The sequence below is a fragment of the Arachis ipaensis genome, chromosome B6 (assembly GCF_059453495.1).
Source record: "Arachis ipaensis isolate K30076 ecotype BB chromosome B6, ASM5945349v1, whole genome shotgun sequence".
In the NCBI taxonomy this organism is placed as follows: Eukaryota; Viridiplantae; Streptophyta; class Magnoliopsida; order Fabales; family Fabaceae; genus Arachis; species Arachis ipaensis.
Window position 1 is genome coordinate 20675502 of NC_142441.1, and position 14458 is coordinate 20689959.

The following is a 14458-nucleotide window of genomic DNA, read 5'->3' on the forward strand; positions in this document are numbered from 1 at the left end:
GAGATCAGATTTTAGGTTGCAGAACTCGAGCTGATTCAATTATTTGATTACACAATATATTATATTAAAAAATAAAAAATATAATATATATATATAATTTTATTAATCCTAATCTAACCTCGATTACCATTTTCTTTTTTCTCATTATTTATTTTTATTTTTCTGTGTTACATAATTTTTTTTCTTTTTACCTTTTTCTTTTAATTTTTCTTACAAATTTAATTCTAATTAGTTATCTGATTATTCGAACCGATCCAATCCGTATTTTTAATAAATCTGTTTATTTCGATGCTTTATGCATATATATTATGATGTTTTCTGGATTTCCAAGGTAAGCTTCAAGCTCCATCGATTGGTTCTCGTTGCTATATGGAATCTTTTGGTTTAATTTGGGGACTGAATTGAATTGAAAAACTTTTAAGTGGATAACTATAGTTTCATCTACTTTGGCTCTGAAGATTGTTCTGCTTTGAAATAATTGCTAAATTTTTTCCTAAGTAAGTATCCTGAGTTCTATTCAAATTTGAAGGCATATCCTTCATAAGCTTTGAACTCAAATTGTTACTGGTTATTCTAGTTTCTAATTAGCAGTTTGTGATTGACCTGGTTGCTATCTTGAATGTATTGTTTAATTTTGATTTCTAAATAATAGTTATTGTTGGAATTTGATTAATGTTTGTGCTGATTTTATGCTTTTTAGTTCTATGTGTGATGCTAAATTGCTGATTAATTAAGGTGGTCTTGTTACGGAGTAATTAGTAAAGGTGATTAATTAGTAAAGATATTTTAGTAATTTTATTTATTTTAGTCTTTATTTTTATTTTAAATCAAACAAAAAAACTGAAACATAACTTAATTTTGCACATTTTATACTAAACACAATATAAAAATTTAGTTTAGTTTTAATCTCTCAGTTTCTGTCTCTAATTTTTATTTTTTGGTCTCAATCTCTCTTTCAAACAGCCTAAACAAACCAAATGGAAACAATTTGAAAAGGTTAAAGAAGATGAAATTCAAGGCCATGCCTTTGCAATGAGCAATTTGAAAAGGTTAACATAATTATTTATTTGATCAAATCAAAATAATAATTAAATAATTATTTACAAAAGATTAGAACACTTGTTAGTGTGTGATATCATAGGTTCGAGCAGATAGTGAATTAGTCATACTAAATTTACTAATCAAGGTTGGCGTTTAGCAACATTCATCAATGATCAAATAGTACGAAGTAATAATATTTTCGCTAAGAACCCAAAAAGAACAAAAATATAATTATTTTCATCTTTTAAACTTTTGGTTAACCCTTAGAGTATGGTTTGCAAACTCTAACTTATTACCAGTATTATAATGAATTATGAATGATTCATTTCTTTATTCATTCAAATCCCTTTGTCAAGGCTCTGTTTAATTCATTCACTATAATTTTAGAGCTCAAACTCATTACCATAGTTGATGAATTTCATATTGACTAACACTAAAAGAAAAACACTGAGAATCGTCAGATTTAGCGGCGTCGATTACCGACGGATTTAGCGTCGGATTTCGTGTCAGATACAAGGCAGCTTAGATTTTCCGAAATGTTTATCGTGGGATTTTATATTCCGATGGTGATTAGTAGCGTGAAATTTTGATTTGTGGGTGCCAACATTATCGTCGAATTTTTCCGACGGTAATTCGCTTTAGTGAAACGCTGCATTTGACCAATTTACCATTAGCGTAGTCCGATGGTAAATTCGACGGTAAGTTGATTTAAAATTCAAACGCGAACCCTTCTTCTTCTTCTTCTTCTTCTTCTTCTTCTTTTTCTTCTTCTTCTTCTTCTTCTTCTTCTTCTTCTTCTTCTCTCTCTCTCTCTCTCTCTCTCTCTCTCTCTCTCTCTCTCTCTCTCTCTCTCTCTCTCTCCTCTGCGAAGCTCTCTCTCTTCTCTCATGTTCTCTCATTGGCGGAGGTGCTATCGGCGTCACCGTCACCTGCCGGAGCCTCTCATGCCGCCGTTGCTAGACGTTCTCGCCACTGGAGCTGTCGGTCACTGCTGGGAAGGTTGGGAACGCCGCCGCTATTTTTTGTGCCCACTATCGTCGGTGTCGCCTTCACTACTAGTGCCACAACACCTCTAGCATCCTGCAGCCACCATTAAAGATAATTTTGGCATAGTTTTTTAATTTTATTAAGATTTTTATGTGGGTTTAGAATTTTTTGTTAAATAGTTTATAAAATTTTTTATTAAATTATTGTAATGAGTTTGTGATTGGGATTTGGTATATTTTTTTTTACTGTTTTTCAGATTTTTCTGTAACTTTAGAATTTTGTTAGGTATTTTACCAAATTATTGATTAAATTATTGTAACAGAGTTTGTAGTTAGGGTTTGGTTTGTGGTTTTTAGTTTTTAGTTTTTTCAAATTTTTGTGTGAGTCTAGGGTTTTGTTTATATTAAGAATTTTATTATCAAATAATTGATTAAAATAAGGTTTGAAATTTGTGATTAGAATTTCTTATGTCAATTTAACGTAAATAGAAATTATAATTCAATTAATGGCTAAGTAGGGCGAGATTAAGAGTGTTCGACATTGTTGGTGGATGATTTTGTGAAGTTTATTGAATTAATTAGTTTCACCTTGTCAGTTTAATAAGTTTTTTTTTTTATTAAGACGATGGCATTTCTCTGAGATTAATTGGATTTCACTTCTTTCATATTCTGTGCATTCATGTTTCTGGTAGGTTTTCTATCTCTAACTATAATCTATTGTTTAAGTTTTATGTTTGACTTACTTTTCCTAGGATAGCGTTTTAGGACGGAAATGAGAGAAGGTCGCGTAGAGGTGCCTTCTCAAAATCCTTGTTTGCTCGAAAATTGTGGAGTTATAAGGGATTGCACACTAGAACGGTTAGGATTTGATATGTTATTGAGTTTGTGTTTGTTCTAATATATGCTTGCAGCTGTTTTCACTATGAAAATTTTTATTTTTTTAGATGTCTCTGAATTAAGGAAAAATTTTGCCGAAATTTCGTGTGATTTGTTTTAAAATTTGTTTGGTTTATAGAAGATTATAATTATAGGGTTATGCTCTGTCGAATTTTGTAAAAAATTTAATAATTTTGTCTTGTTCATCGAATTCTAAGGTGTGTGATTCAATTTGATTTCAAGTTATCGTCTATGGATATATGATAGGAATAACGATGGACGGGAGAATTAAAACCTGAATTCTTTAAAGAGGTTGATGCGTTTGTCGGACATGTGTTCAGCATGAAACTATTTAGGTCTGAAGGGGGTATCTAGGTGTCCGTATGAAAAGTGTCAGCGGACTAAGTGATTAGGACCTACGGATATACCGCTTCTCCTTTACCATAACGGGTTCAAGGATGGGTATTGGATGTGACCGGACCATAGAGAAGTGAACAAACAGGAAATTAACCAGTCTGCCTCGAATTTGAATAGGTCCGACTATCGGTCAACGAGAGTTTGAGTGGAAAGAAAACTAAACATGGAAGACATGACTTGGGAGGGTAACCAAGAGAGATACAACGAGATGGTGCTTGACGTAACAGGTGTTACGTCATTGGAAGAGGCTAAACAAGAGCCTAACTCGGAGACAAGGATATTTTATCATCTGTTAAAATCTGCTGGGAGACCGTTGTATGAGGATTGCGTTCATTCAGAGTTGTCTGCATGTGTTAGAATGATGATTATTAAGTCGAAATCAAATCATACGCAAGAGTCTTTTGATAGGTGGGCTACCCTTTGCAACGAACTGATACCTGTCGGGACCTCTGGCATCCTTTGAAACACTACGAAGTAAAGAAGCTAGTTTCAAAATTGGGTCTAAATTCGTTGAAAATTGATTGTTGTTTGAATGGGTGTATGATGTATTACAAGAGAGATGCAGACCTAACTGAATGCAGATTCTGTAAATCACCAAGGTTCCAAGTCGAGAGAAAACATATTGGTAAACACCGATTAAAGAGAGTTCTGATGAAATGGATGCACTACTTGCCCTTGATCCCTAGGCTGAAACGATTGTATGCATCGATGAGTTCTCCCCCTCACATGACCTGCCATTATAATAAGAAGAGGGATGATGGAATCATTACGCACCCGTCACATGGAAAAGTCTGGCAACATTTTGATCGGGTGCATCCTACATTTGCGAGCAAGTCGATAAATATTATACTAGCTTTGTGCTCTGACGGGTTCACACCGAATTTCAATTTTGGTAATGCGTACTCTTGTTGGCTTGTAGTCGTGACACCGTATAACATGAGTTCCAAAATATGCATGAAGGACCCACACATGTTCCTAACTTGCATTATCCTGGTCCTAACAATCCAAAAGCCACAATAGATATCTTCTTGCAGCCCTTGGTGGATGAGTTAAAGGAGTTGTAGATTGATGGTGTAGAAACGTATGATATTTCGACGAAGACAAACTTCAAATTGCGAACTGTGTTGATGTGGACCATTAAAGACTTTCTTGCATACGGCATGTTGTCTAATTAGTCCACTCAGGGCAGAATGGCATTCCCCATTTATATGAAGGATACGAAGGCATTTTGATTGCCGAATGGCGGTAAGAATTTATGGTTTGATTGCCATCAAAGATTCCTCGACTTTGATCATCCTTTTCGGCGAAACAGGACTCCTTCAAAAAGAATAAAAATGAACACGAAGAGGCACCCATAAAGTTGAATGGTAGGTAAGTTTGGAATCGCATCAGTAGAATCCCAATGATCGTAAAAAACGGGGCATGTTTGAGACCTCTAGGATATAGCAGGGAGCATAATTGGACTAAACAAAGTATATTTTGGGAGTTGCCTTATTGGAGAAATAGTTTGGTTCGACATTGTCTTGATTTGATGCACATTGAAAAAAACATGTTCGATAATATCATACACACAGTAATGGATGATGAGCGAACAAAGGATAATGATAAGGCATAGTTAGACTTGATGGACATTTGCAGGTGGCCAGATTTGGACTTAAGGAGACTTAATAACTAGTGGTGGGCTAAAACCAAAGGCAGTGTTAATTCTAACAAAAGTGCAGAGGCAAAATATTTGTAGGTGGATTAGGGGATTGAGGTTTCTTGATGGTTACGCCTCTAACTTGAGTAGCTGTGAAAACGTGTCACAGGGTAGGCTTGCTGGGTTGAAGAGCAACGATTGTCATGTTTTCATGAAGTCTTTGCTTTCAGTCGCATTTAGAGAACTTCCAACTAACATCTGGAAACCCCTCACAGAAATAAGTGAGTTCTTTCGGGAGTTATGTGCTACCAAACTTAGCATTAACGATCTCACAGTCATGGACAAGAACATTCTCACCATACTTTGTAAGCTAGAGAGAACATTCCCTCCATCCTTTTTTGACATTATGGAAAACTTAGCAGTCTACCTACCGTTCGAAGTACTACTATGTAGACCAGTCCAATTTTAGTGGATGTACCCATTTGAGAGGATGATTGGTTCTTTCAAGCGCACTGTGAAGAACAGGACTCGGATTAAGGACAGCATCTGCGAAGCATTCCTAGCTAAGGAAACATATGCATTTTTCTTATTCTATTTTCAGTTTTATGTTGATTCACGTAGAACAAGGGTTGCAAGGAACAATGAAGGGGGAGGGATTATCATTGGGTGGAACAAAATACCCAATCTTTACTCTGGAAGGAGCTGTAATGGGTGTGAATAGTGACTACTGGTTAGAGCAAAAGGAAATTAATGCCACACATCTGCATGTGTTGCTTAACTGTGACCAGATTTTACCGAACCTCATGTGAGTTTATTAAGTCCTCGTAAATATTACAATCAGTAACATTTGTGCTTCTTAATCTAATCAAAACTTCTTTATCTTATTCTATCATATAGGTTATTCCAAGAGACAAATCTTGATACCTCATTGAACAACTTTTCACGTTGATTCAGAGATTACGTCAGCATGCAGCTAACTGACACAACAGATTCGGAACTAATTGCACTTAGTTGGGGCCCAAAGAATAAAGACACTAACTGCCCGATGTACACTGTTAATAGATATCGGTTCCATACCTTACAGTGGTCGATTGGAAAGAAAATAGATAACACCGGAGTTTGGGTTCATGGGATTCAGGCGAAGGTCACTCTGATTGCTTTGGTGTGTTGGACAACATTATTGAATTAAAGTATTTATGTCGCACTACGTACAAGGTATGCATGCTTAAATGTGAATGGTGTGATCCAAATTCGTGATAAAAAACATGAAAGCAGAATGATTATGATATCACTGAAGTTAATTTAACTAGGAAATATAGGCACTATGATCCTTTTATTCTATCTCAAAATGCAAGATAGGTGTACTTTTTGCTTTATCCGGGTTCATGCAAATCTAGTTGGGTGGTTATGGTTAAGAATGATTCAAGAGGCCGGATCGAGTCTGATGATAGGACAGAAGATCATGAACCTTACCAGATTGATGACCCAACTCCTTCGAAAATGGTGGTTGATACCGGTGAGCCGATTACCCTTAGCTTGAATGATGATATCCTTAACCTTGGATTACATCACGACACACTACCACAACACGTCGACGATCTTCAACAAGAAGACGAGATCGACGTGGACGAAGAAGAGAAAGACGAGTTCGATGATCAGGAAACTCGGAAGACAAGGATGGTGAACCAGAGAAAGAAGATGATGAATCTGAATAGGATTAATGTAAATATAGTTTTATGATATGTATAATTCATTGCCAAACTTTGAGAAGAATATAATGTAATTAACATTGTTTCAGATATATCAATTACCATCATTCCGTATTTTTATGTTGTATGCTTGATATTTCACTTCAGGTTTAAAGCACTGTTTCAATTATGCTTGTTATCAGATTACGCTATAAATGGACAGAAATTACTATTTTTAAAATAATAAAAAATTCTTTCCGTCGGATTAATTCAACAGTAACTGTCAACAGATTGTGTTATATATTCCGTCGCTAAATCCGACAGAAATTAGTGTTGGACACTAAAATTCCTCCGGTAAGTATTTTTCGACGAGATTTATACATTTATTCCACCGCTAAATCTGGCGGTAACCAGTTTACCATGGGATTTATCTAGAAAATTTGTCGGTAAATCCATCGGTACTTGGCGACTTTCTTATAGTGTAATCATTAATTCTATAAGTATTTAAATCATACACAATATCTATTCAACTAGCACCATAGGGTATTAAGTGTCCCGAATTAAAGTATAATAATTACTTTGTTAATTACTATGATAGTCGCAGGTCAAAAGAAAATTATAACATTCACTATAGCACTTTTTGTTTATTGCAACATACGTTCAAGACAACACTTCGAAAAGGTTGCCTAAAATATATATAGACAATTCTTTATACTAGTCACAAAAAATAGAACTATAATAACGTTTGTTTTATCAACACGCTATAAGTGATTCCTTTGATAAATTAAAAGACACTTATCAAGTGTTGCCCTATCAAATACACATAAACCACTATTATAAAGTCAATATATTACTTTTTCAAAACATTGTCTTTAAATTTATTTTAAACTTCACTTTCTAAGTGTTGTCAAAAATTTTTAATGCCTCTCCCAAAAAATAAATCTTACCAACATATTTTAACTTTAATTTCAAGCTTTTACCAATTTTCAAATAAAAAAAATCCAACTTAATAAATAATAACTAAAAACAAAAGCAACAAAATAGGATTAGGGTTCTACTGTGGGAAAAAGGGGGAGAAGAAGAAAGAGAAGAAAGAAAAAAGGAGAACCACCATCGAAGGAGGAAGACGAGAAAGAAGGAGAAGAAGACGACGGAAAGAGAAGTTGCCATCGCCACTTTCTTCACTTCATTATCATCTCTGCCTTGTGTTGCTATTGTCGTTTCTACCTTGCACTACTGTAATCCCTCTTCTCTACTCACCGTCGTCGTGTTCCTCATTGCTCGAGCTTGCGCCATGTTTTGCTCACTCACGTTCGAGCATCGATCGTCTCCGCTCGTGGTTTGAGCTTCAATCGTGTCCGCTCGCATTTGTTCATCACCGCCAGTTACTATTTTGCAGGTACTTATGATTTTGCCTATTCTTTTTGCTTTTCCATTTTCGCACTTTGAATCCTAATTTTAATAATGTTGTTGTTGCTATTATAGCATTTTTGGTAATAATATTGATGTTTCAAGCTTCTCTAGTTTCTGCTCGCCATTCATCTCTTACTAAAAGAAGAGTGGCAAGAGTTGATTCAGGTTCCCACTCTTATTTAATCTTATAAGATATTTTCAATATAGTAACAATATTACTAACCTATAATTTATTATCAATTTTCAAGATTTTAGTCCGAACACCGGTGACATCGAAGCAGTTGATCCTGTAAGTATTGCAACATTCAAAATTCTGTTCTAAGAGATAATATTTGTTATTTTCTTGGTGAAACTATATTTTGTAATTTTATTCTAATGAGATTTGCACATGATAAATAAATCAAAAAATCAATTTGCACTTCAGAAGAGGATGAATTTTTGTTGCTGTGGTTGAAAACTTGCTTGCAAAGGGAATGAGAAGTGCTTAAAATGTAATTGACATTGATGATTTGTGAGTTTTATTTATTTATTTATTTATCTTCCAAATGATTTGTGTTCACTAATTGAAAATTGCAAGTACATGCTATTCTTTCAGGGTGTTTAGCAGGAAGATTGAAAGCAATACTACAATATGATCGCTTTAGATCTCTAATTCCGGCCAGAGCTAAAGCGAAATGCATTTCAAATGCTGGTTATTTCATTAATGTGTATGCTTACTACTTTTACTTTTCTTTCTATTTATTTCATGGAACTTGTTACCTCATTTTTTTTAACATAACATAAAGGATGTCTTTGGAGCATAACACATTCAAGAGTTCTATAGTCAAGTTGTTGCAACGCATGTATGTTGACTAAATCTCCAAAGTGGTCCCTGAGATTAACGTGGCACACTACAATCATTCCTGATATTTCAATTGCACTAATTACATCCCTGAGATTGAAAAAATTGCACCATATTAGTCCCTGATCCATTTTCCGTTAACGACACGCTAACGTGGCTAGATGACGTGGACCTTTGGTGACAAATGTCACCTCATGGTTTGACCACGTTTGACGGTATGATGATGTGTCGGTCAGTAACACGTGACATGCTCACGTGGATGGTTATACCATATGTCACAATGCTATTTTGCCACGTGTCGGGTTATGCCACGTGTCACAATTTTATTTGTCCACGTGTTATCCACTATGTCATAATTACATATGCACCAAATTGGTCCCTTACTTTATATCAAATGACTCATTTTAGTCCCTGAAATTGAATGTCCTGCACCAAATTAGTCCCTTCATCAGTTTGTTCTCTTTCTTTTATAAATTCAAAATTTTTAATATCTTTGAATATAGTAATTTTAATTTTATCTTTTCACAAGTTATTTAAATACAAGTGCTTTATAAAATATTTTAAAAATTTTAATTTTAATTATACAATTTTTTTCTATAATATTTTATTAAAAGAATTATGAGATATTGATATTAATTTAGTAGAGAGTGTAAGTTAAGAGTATAATAATATTTCTCAATACAAACTTTTTAATATTTAACACCTTAATAAATATTTTAAGAATACTTGATAAGACACTTGTTAACTAATATAAATTCATTATTTCTATCTGTTTTAAGAATGTTCGATTTCCCATAATTGACTTTTTGCTAAATTAATAAGATAGATTTATACTGTCGATTATAATATATTTTATCTATAACTTAGCTAGGCGGACTTTTCATATATTACACTATTAATTAATATAAGCACTTATTATAACCATCGCTTGAACAATATTAAGATACAAATAAATAAAAAAATTAGTGTATAAAAAAATATTGAGTTTTAAATTTCATGTTCGATTTAATTAACATGTGTTCTAATGATACAAGTTGAAATTAGTAATTAAAAATTTCAGTATAAAAAATTGTATAATAAAAGATAAAATTAAAATTAGTGTATAAAAAGTATTGAGTTTTAAATTTACAAAAAAATGAGAACAAATTGATAAATGGACTAATTTGGTGCTCGATATTCAATTTCAGGGACTAAAATGAGTCATTTGATACAAAGTAAGGGACCAATTTGGTGCATATGTAATAATGACATAGTGGATGATACGTGGACAAATAACATTGTGACACGTGACATAATCCGACACGTGGCAAAATAGCATTGTGACACGTGGCATAACCATCCACATCAGCATGCCACGTTTCGCTGACCGACACATCATCATACAGTTATACGTGGCCAAACCATGAGGTGACACGTGTCACTAAAGATCCACATCATCAAGCCACGTTAGCACGTCGTTAACGAAAAATGGGTCAGGGACTAATATGATGCAATTTTTCTAATCTCAGGGACGTAATTGGTGCAATTGAAATCTCAGGGACGATTTTGGTGCACGACGTCAATCTCAGGGACCACTTTGGAAATTTACTCCTTGTATGTTTCTTGATTGACTCACATGAACCATTTAGTCTGATAGAGCTTGATTGTGTTTTTCTTCATTATCTCATCAAGGATCGGCAAAGAATTTGCCTGCCTAGTGCACTTCAAGACTGAGCCCATGTCTAGTTAGTTTGTGAGTTGTGACCTATTTATTTTTCATTATGAGCGAGAGTTATTATTTCATATATGGCTTGACTTGGTCTTCATCATGTAATCCATGTAGTATTTCTTCCCAGAGAATGTGGTATCACAGTGAAGACACCAATTTTCTTTGTTAATGCAACATATGACTCATGGCAGGTAAGATTGTTGTTGTTGTGTTGTGGTGAATAAGGAAGCATTAATTAATAAGGAAGGTGTTGATTTGTGTGTTCAGATACAGAAAATATTGGTACCGGGTGTTGGCCAAAACAACATTCGCAAAGGCTGTGGAATATTGGTATTATGAAAGAAGGCCATTCCATGAGATTAATCGCACTTACCCTTGCAACCCCACATGCCATAACCTTATCTTTGATAACAATCATCGCTCAGATGATTAGACACTTATTTGATAACCAATGATCATGGCCTTTGCCACTCATCCTTACAAGATCTCAAGGTAATTAATAATAATAAACAACATCCATGTAATTATTTCTAATATGTAATTAATCTTGTTTATTTGAGTTATTTTGTGCACGCAGAGATTTGAGTTATAATAAAGGTGTCTTTGCCTATTCATCAACACAACAAACATGTAGGTTTATATATAAATTTCTCAGCTCTCATATATGAAAGTCAGTTAATTTATTAGAAGTTTAATTAATTTGAATTATATATTTTTAAGTACAGAAAGGAGAAAAGTGCTACTTGTTGAAAAGTAGTAGTAGTAATGAGGAATCAAGTAGTATTGGCTACAAATTCAAAGAGGAAGAATGCACATGTACCAACAAGAAAGTGCACACACAAATTCAAAAGCTTCTTATCATACATTCTCTAATGTCCTCTTTATGTTTCTGGTTTGGGTAAAAAATAAAGCTAAGTAAGCAATAAAGCAGTTGCATTCATTGACTAGCCACATTAGCTTATTAATTATAATGATATATATCAGCGCTATGTTTGTCCAAATAATTTTCTTCTGGTATTGATTTCTCTGTAATGATTGAAAAAACCGAAATTTACTTCTTTTTCTTGTTTATAAATGCTCCTCTTTTAATGTTTTTCTGTTATTCTACTGCTACATTGTTACACTTTTTTTTGTAATTTCTTCTACGAGTCTTTTTTATTTTTTTCATGTTCCTATTGTTGGTTTTGGTACTTTTACTTAGTGTCAGTACTGTTGATTTGTTTTATGTTATAAGAAAATATTTTGTTTTTTCTATTTTTGTTGTATATATGTGATTGGTAATCTGTTCTTACTATGTTCGAAAGTTTCTTATCATTGTTATATATATTATTTTGCAGATATAATTATTGTTGCATGTATAAGGGACAAGATACTAGGATTTGACAAAAAATATATACAATTGATAAAACTTGAAACAAATATATTTAGTCTATTTTTTTAAGTCCTTGTATTTCATTTGAAGGACTATTTAATTATCTTTTCATATTTTCATATGTGAATTAGAAATCATTACATAATAGTGTATTTGAAATATTTTAATTTGATAATATCTATCCAATTAAAATAAGTTGATATTTTGTCTTTTTTTTATATTTTTAATTTTATTGTACTCATATTATAATAGAATGCTCAAATAATTGTAGCTATAGATTATAGATAGTGTAGTATGAGAAGAATGTTGAAATGCATAGAAATAATATTAGAGGCAACGCTGCCAGATTGATTCCATAGTAATAATAGAAGAGGCAACACTTCTAAAGTGATGCCATAGTTGGTCAAATATGCAACACTCCCAAGGGTTGCTACAATAATAGAATAGGCAATATTTTTTATTAGTTGCAAAATTAGTAGAAAAGAGAACACCTAATAAGCGTTATATTAAAGTCTATTCATAAGCGTTGTCTTTGTTTTAGAATAGGCAACGACCGTATCTACAAGGCCCCTAAAAGTGTTGTCTTATATCCAAAAGTGTTGCTATAGATCAAAGGCAACTTTTTTTCAATATTAGGCAACACTTTTTAAATATTGTCTCAGATGAAAAATGTTGTAGTAATTATGTTAATCGTGAGAATATCCTATTGACAAATATACAGTAATTATAACTATTAGAAATTCTCAGAGTGAGTCAGTTTAATTATCATATCTCTATATGCACCACTTATATATATAATTTAGTAAATGAGATCTATTAATCTTCATCAAACAAAGACTATATATTAATCGACACGAATCACTAATGTTCTAATTTTAGTGATTTTATAATTAAGAATAATTTAAATTAAAAGTACTAAAAAATATATATATCTCATTATTATGATCCCTACCGTAATTATTTATTTTTAATTTTAATTAAAGACACTATAATAAATTGTAAAAATTTATTCTCCTATAAAATAATAATAATTCATGATAATATTTTATTAAATTCACACTTATCTCCAATAACAGCCAATATTTTTGGAACAAAATATTTTCTTCTACCAATTCTAGATAAACTGGATGACAACAATTTTCTTATATGTGGAAAATATCTTTGCTAGGAAAAGAATAATCTAGTCTTTAAAGGACCATGCAAAAATATTTCAAATGAATGGCTTACATGGCAGCCATACTGAACTTGTTGAAAATACTAATTTGGACTCAAAATTAAATATTTGCAAACTGGCCCAACATAGTCTGGTTGGACCAACCTTGTAATGACTAGTTTTTTTTGGACAAATTGATGAACGATTTTTTTTTTGTTTTTGGACTTTTCCATATGGACCACACCCACAACCCACCTAAATACAAAGTCCAGGCTCAATTACTATCCACTATCCAACAACGTTACCCATGTCCTCTACAACTTTATCTTCTACCTTCTCATATGCGTAAATTCTAGGAATGCTAAGACAAAAAAAAATTCTAGAAAAGCTTCAAAGACATAAAAATATTAATAACAAAGGAGATTGATTTCAAAAATTTATATTATTTTGGCAGTTGTTGTATGTAAAATATTACTGGATCGTTGATAAATTATTGTAAATAATTACAAAAGACAAATAATAATTTTTCTTTTGGGTGAAAGATAATAAATATCAATTTGTATAAGGTTAGTATGCGTTGATACGTATAAGTGTATTTTTTATTTGAAAATTGATGAAGTAATTTTTGGAGAAGCTACCTAGGTAGTGACAATTATGAAATAACAAAAAAAAATGTTGTACTCTAATTTTTAAAACTACAGTTATTCATAATGGCTGAAGTATCTAATTTGAGTTTACACCTAAGTTAATAAATTTTTAAGTAAAGACATCATGTCACAGAAGATTATTAGTGGACAAATCTAATCAACTAAACAAATACTAATTACTGTAATGAAAGAAGATGGTTGAAGATGGGCGTTTGTACGAGTAGGAAATGTTGCAAGTATTTTAGGCTGTAGTAATAGGCATGAAAATTTCTAGTAGTGTTTAGCAAAATAGAGTGTTTAGCAAGAATGACCTGCCTACATATTTCAAATGTTATAAGTTTAAATACCAATCATGATCCACAAAATGTATGTATAATTAATAAGAAAAGGATAAATGTTCATGAGATTCCAGATTTGTAGCGGCATCGGACCTGCAGGATTGTAATTGGTTCAATTGAGATGACCTTGAAGATCCCAACAGCTTTGGACTTGAACTTGCACATGCTAGTAAAGTCTGTCTAACCTCCAGAAATTATCCCGAAGCTACCGCTTTGTGTGCCACTAAATCTGATGTAGGTTGCTTCTACCTTAATGTGGTCGTGGGCAAGGATGAGTGGGTGCCACTCCTCATGTTTATATGAAATAGTAAAAAACCATAAACTAAGTAGTTATATCAA